Here is a 6,088-nt window from a genome sequence, read left to right as displayed (position 1 = left end):
GGGCTTCTCCTTACTTTATTACTGTACGTGACTTATTAACACCTTGAGACTCAAAGAATAAAGTGTACTTCATCTTGTAAAAGTTTATGATCTAAGTCAAACAATTCAAAAGGTCATAATTTAGCTCTATCTAAGGAACTTTAATTCAAAGAGACAGGAAGTTGCTTCATATTAAAAGCAGCCTCTTCTTTACTTCTTAATAAAATTCCCTAAGAAAATATTTATGGCAGACATATGTTATTTTCATCATTCCTTCCTTGGGGAAACCACTATTCCCTGCTTCCACATGGTTTCAGAGGGGCTGCCTATCACTGTACCCTACCCCCATTCCAGCCACACTGGGAGCACAGGACATAGGCCTGGCCAACCCTACAATTATCTGTTCCTAAAATTAAAATAGTGATGTTGAAATAGATATATTTCTTTCCCCTGGGATGCTAAGCTAGGGCAAGAGATCCCAGAGCTACCAGCTGCCATCTTCACCACCCTGCATGGAGGAGGTGGAGCAGGTCCTGCCGCAGAAGGAGAAAATGGCAGAGACAGAGGAGCAAAAGGAGAAGGAGGAGGAAGAGGAAAAGAGGGAGCATGGGGAGGAAGAAAAGAGGAAAAAGAAGGGGAAGAGCAGAAGGGGTAAGAAGAAGAAAAGAAGTGTAGTCTAACCTCCACGGAGCTACGATTGAAGCCAACTGATTCCTGAACTTCCTAGATACCTGACTCAACCAATTTCCTTCTCCATTCAAATTAGTTTTAAGAATTCTGCAACGGAAACAGGAGGAACTAACAAAGTAGCTGGTGTTTGTTCATTCATTCAACAAATATGCCAGGCACTAAATTGGCATAGAGTCATGATGGGCAACATATAGTCCTTACCCTCATTGAGCTTATAGCCTGGTTAGGGAAAAAAACATCACACATACACACACACTCAACTGGAATATATGTATATATATTCAATTTTTTATGTTATCAGGAAAACAGTAGAGTTCTGTGAAATAGCAATAGAAGAGAATTAGGGAGCTATGTTTACAGTATCACTAGAATAATCACACTTAAAAAAAGGAATGCATGCATGGTGGTTTGGGAGTCCAGGTCTAACAATCTAAGAGATGAGGCAGCATGGGAGAAATAGAGAAAATGTCCTACCTGGTTAGGAGACCAGGATCCTCATCCTAGCTCCATCAAAAACTGCAGAGGTTTTCCTCATCAGCAAAGAGGTAATACCTGTCTTTCATTATTTCTCCAGGGTTATAATGAAAATCAAATGATCACATATACCTGATTCACATTTGAAAAGAAGACTACAGTATATGGTACTGTGGTAGGATACCAGGGTACACATGGTAGGAAGACTAACAGGACAACCTGGTGTACCCAGTTCAGAAGCCTGGACGCGTCCCACAGTCAGGTAGGAATTGAAGAGGAAGGCTGATGGCCCACTAATGGTGGATGAGAGAATTGCTTTGCATATACAAAGGACATACAACACGCTCCTTACTTACTTATTTATTTTATCCTTTGGCGTGTTAATGAGTACATTTTAGATGAGACAACAGCTCTCTCTTTTTTTTTTTTTTTTTTTTTTGAGACGGAGTCTCGCTCTCACCCAGGCTGGAGTGCAGTGGCGCAATCTCGGTTCGCTGCAAGCTCCGCCTCCCGGGTTCACACCATTCTCCTGCCTCAGCCTCTCCGAGTAGCTGGGACTACAGGCGCCCGCCACCACGCCCGGCTAATTTTTTGTACTTTTAGTAGAGACGGGGTTTCACCGTGGTCTCGATCTTCTGACCTCGTGATCCGCCTGCCTCGGCCTCCCAAAGTGCTGGGATTACAAGCGTGAGCCACCGCGCCGGGCTGAGACAACAGCTCTCAATGATGTTTAAGACAATAATTTTTAAAAACTACTTAAGGTATTTTTACTTATTATTTCCCACATGGCTTTTGCGCTTTCTTTACAAGACATTTTAGGTCATTTTTAAACGAAAAAAACAAAGATGGCACCCCCATTTCTCTAACTTTTGAAAATCCAATTATAAAAATAATACACTAATATTGTGAGATATTCAAATAGCATAGGAAGCTATACAGTGAAAAGTCCCTCTCATGATCACCCCTACTCTCCTTGCCCAGAGATAACTAATCTTAACAGTTTTCTCAATTCTTTCACAACTTTATCTGCATATTGGAACTGAGTCTTGAAAACTGAGTAGTAGTAGCCATTTGGCCACTCACAAAGTTAAGGGTTTATTAAATTATATTATAAAGTATTAATTGGCATGCCAGTGAATGGGCACAGCAACTGGGTATTTAATGGGCAGCTCCAAAAGGAAAGCCCTGGCTGTGCGGCACCCATCTATGGCTGGTATGGTTTGAAACTGTGTCTTTGCTCAAATTTCATGTCCAACTGTAATTCCCATTGTTGAAGATGGAGCCTGGTAGGAGGTGATTGGATCATGGGGCTGGTTTCTCATGGTTTAACACCATCCCCCTTGGTACTATTGTGGAGATAGTGAGTTCTCATGAAATCTGGCTGTTTAAAAGTGTGTAGCACCTGTCCCGCTTCCTGCGGCTCCTGGGCATGTGAAGTGCTGGCTCCCCCTTCACCTTCTGCCGTGATTGTAGTTTTCCTGAGGCCTCCCCAGAAGCCGAGCAGATGCCGCCATGCTTCCCATACAGCCTGTGGAACCATGGACCAATTAAACCTCTTTTCTTTATAAATTACCTGGCGTCAAAAAAAAAAAAATACGTTACCCAGTGTCAGGTATTTCTTATAACAGTGCGAGGACGGACAAATACAATGGCCAAGCTTACCCCGAGGATAGTTAGGATGGTGTTTTTTGGTTTGTGCCTGCGTCCGAGGTCAAATAGCTGGTACCCTTTCAAAACACACAAATCTTCCTCATTTACAATCTTGTGTTTGTTCTTTGTTCCATTGGTAGAATCGTTTTGCTTCTATCTCTCTACCACAACTGGGTATTGAGGATGTCATTTGGCAGGTAGAGACCCTAACCAAAAGTCCTAAATAATAGCTGCATGGGTATCTTGTTAGTTTAATAACAAGATGAAGCTGCTCCAATGAGAAAGGCTGCATTATAAAACCATGTGGCTTTAGACACACTCACTGCCGCCCAAGGGGGAGCCTATGCTATCATAAAAACTGAGTGTCTATCATCCAGATAACATCACTAAATTAATGGTTGATATAAAAACTCAACTAATCTTTCAGATCCAACACTCTAAATGATCAGCTAAGCAGCTGGTTTGGATCATGGGGAATTTGGTGGCAGAAGCTGGGACTTATTCTTGGAAACATAATCATTTGTTCGGTTTTGTCCTGTTTTTGTCTTTATTGCTGCTGTGGCATTTGTTCACAATGAAGTCAGTGCAGAGCTGAAAAAAATGAAATAATGATTGTTCACAGAATTGCATTAACTGCAGCCACATAGCCTGACTCAGGTCACAAAGTCACTTCCTTCATTTTGCATTAAATTTGGCCAGGCTGGGCATGGTGGCTTATGCCCATAATCCCAGCATTTTGGGGGGCTGAGGGGGGCAGATCACAAGGTCAGGAGTTCGAGACCAGCCTGGCCAACATGGTGAAACTCCGTCTCTACTAAAAATACAAAAAATAGCCAGGCGTGGTGGTGCGCACCTGTAGTCCCAGCTACTTGGGGGGCTGAGGCAGAAGAATCGCTGAACCAAGGAGGCAGAGGTTGCAGTGTGCTGAGATCGTGCCACTGCACTCCAGTCTGGGCGACAGAGCAAGACTGTATCTCAAAAAAAAAAAAAAAAAAAAAAAATTGGCCAATATCCCATCAGCCTTATAGCTTGACCTATTTCCTCTGCTGTGGGACTTGACACTGTTGGAATGAGCCTTCCTAGTGAGGCAGGACTAAACTCCTAAATATAAAAGGAGCCCAGACCTGTTGAGTACATCTACTATGCTTTACTCAAAATATCTTAATGAAAATGGAGAAATGTGAAATTAAATAATTCAAACTTAAAGCTGTTAGAATTTTAAAGTATTCCAGCCTTGAGAGGAATATGGCTATGTGGTTTGAGTCACTTGATGTACAACTGCAACTTCTGCCTTTTTTTTTTCCCCTGTAAATCATTAAGAAGACCAAATGGCACCAGAGATAAGAACCCCCCCACCCCCAAGATTACTACCTCTCCTCATAGAATGAAGCAAATGCAGCATTTTGTAACCAATCAAATCACTCTACGGTGATTGTATGCACTTGTATGGAAAATGTTGTAATTCTGCTAAAATTTCTGTCTCTGCTTGTGTAAGTGAAACATTAACTTCTCCTCTTTGAAACATTGACCCCATTTGTTTGGAGGAAGTGTTTCCTGGTGGCAAGGTTTGTGCTTGAATAAGCTCTATACTTAATCATATTTTCCGAATCTCATTACTTAAAGTTGACAGGTTGTTTCTACAAGTGGAGGAACAACATGAGCATGCACTGTCATGATGATTGATTTCTAGTCCACAAGTATACAGTCTTCAAATTAAGTATAATTTGGCCTGAAATCACACTGTCCATTAGTAAAATATTCCATTGTATTCATTTGAGGAGCTTTCTCTCCTCCATGGGTCAAAACAAGCATCCCAGGATTATGCTCATCCCCCAAAATAGAATAGAGGTGTGAGTTTGCTTAATTGGCTACTTGCTGCTCCCTGACACAGGTCCCTGTCCTCTTCCATGTGGACTATGTGCCCTGGGTAGGCTCAGCGGTCCTCTCCACTGATCACAGGCTAACTGTGCCTCCATCTGCGGCAGCGTGCCATGGAATTCTCTTCCGTTGGTCTTGCTTCAGCCTTAACCTGGAAAGAACCTTTCCTTACTTCCCTCCCTGCCTGGAAGATCCCACAATGCTGGCCTTTTCCAAAGAAAGATGCTCATCTTTTGTTTTTTAATTCCTTCATAGTTCTCCTTTTTATAAAAGGGAAGGCAAAGAGGCATTAAACAGCGTGACTCACTGGGAAAGCTAGTATTTCAGCCAGACAGAAGGGTTCGTTGGAGGATGGGAAGTTCAGAAGAATATGGCTGGGGGGATGAACACCTGATTAGAAGGGTTTTTAGGGTATTAGAATAAGTTTGTATTTATCTAGGCATTGAGGAAACCGGGGTCATTGAAGGCTTTACACAGAACAGTAGCAAAATTAGATTTTCCTTTGAAAAGGAAACTCTGATGCTGGTAGGGAGAGTGGTTGGAGGAGAGCAAGGCTGGAAGCAGTGATACCAGTTAGGAGACCATGGCAGTAGTTCAAGAAAGAGATGTTGTGAACCTAGTGCCTTAATCCTTTGCTGAATCTGAGAGTCTCCTCTCCATTGGCCTATGACTAGGACCATAGGCCAATCTCCTACTATAAAAGACAAAAAGGCTGATACAAACATTTCTAGACTTGCTTGCAACTCGAGTTAAGACTTAATAAGGTGATATTACAATTCATTCTGGCAGTGCTGGCAGAGGCAACGGCAGCAATGTTGCTCTGCAAGCCTGACTCAGGGCCAGCAGTGATGGCAGCCCAAGGTAAATATATCCAGGGGCTGCTGGTAGCAGCAGCACTGTCTTTGATGCAGTGGTTCAATATGTTATATTTGACTCTGGTTCTGGTTACCTGAACTTCCTTTGCTCTTGCCCATTTTCTGAGCCTAAGTCTTCAGGTGTCTAATTTATTTTCATCGGATCTTTAAAACAATCCTCTGAGGAATTAAGGCAGGTGTTATTATTTTCATTAAGATGAGAGAAATTAAACTACAAGGTTAGGTTACTTGCTTAAGAGCAAAAGCTAGTAAGTGGAACACCCAGGGTTGGATCCAACCAAATCTTTGTGATGGTCTCAGTACTCTTTACACTCCCCACTTGCTTACCAAACTTGGTACTCCTAATACCTGGCATATACAGGAAAATGAAAGGAAGGGCTAGAAAATATTGTTTACACTTGGCACAGGCTCTAAAGTTATATAGAAGTCTTATTAAAATTAAGTTATTTAAGGCCGGGCGCGGTGGCTCACGCTTGTAATCCCAGCACTTTGGGAGGCCGAGGCGGGCGGATCACGAGGTCAGGAGATCGAGACCACGGTGA

General features: G+C 42.5%; 1 protein-coding gene and 1 long non-coding RNA gene across 11 annotated transcripts in view; one reads left to right on the top strand and one right to left on the bottom strand.

The window, feature by feature from the left end:
- Positions 1 to 6,088, bottom strand: part of LOC129492206 (protein Cripto-like) — a 65,733-nt gene that overhangs the window by 41,765 nt on the left and 17,880 nt on the right. For 2 of the 10 annotated variants that reach the window (XR_008660764.2, XR_010113851.1), the window contains 2 exons: positions 2,806 to 3,384; positions 1,404 to 2,716 (listed from right to left, as the gene is read on the bottom strand). The exons of 5 other annotated variants lie outside the window; for them this stretch is intronic. The gene's annotated coding sequence lies outside the window, so the exon portion shown is untranslated. 3 more of the 10 variants (XR_010113850.1, XR_010113852.1, XR_010113853.1) reach the window with 3 other exon arrangements.
- The window catches only part of LOC134731523 (uncharacterized), a 38,015-nt gene that overhangs the window by 22,407 nt on the left and 9,520 nt on the right, over positions 1 to 6,088 (top strand). Inside the window, exon 2 of the long non-coding RNA XR_010113855.1 lies at positions 1,244 to 1,405. This is a non-coding gene — a long non-coding RNA (uncharacterized lncRNA). The remainder of the gene's footprint in view (positions 1 to 1,243; positions 1,406 to 6,088) is intronic.

This window comes from Symphalangus syndactylus, chromosome 10, assembly GCF_028878055.3.
Source record: "Symphalangus syndactylus isolate Jambi chromosome 10, NHGRI_mSymSyn1-v2.1_pri, whole genome shotgun sequence".
NCBI classification, from domain to species: Eukaryota; Metazoa; Chordata; class Mammalia; order Primates; family Hylobatidae; genus Symphalangus; species Symphalangus syndactylus.
The sequence above is the reverse complement of the archived record's forward strand: the minus strand, read 5'-3'. Positions and strand labels throughout refer to the sequence as shown.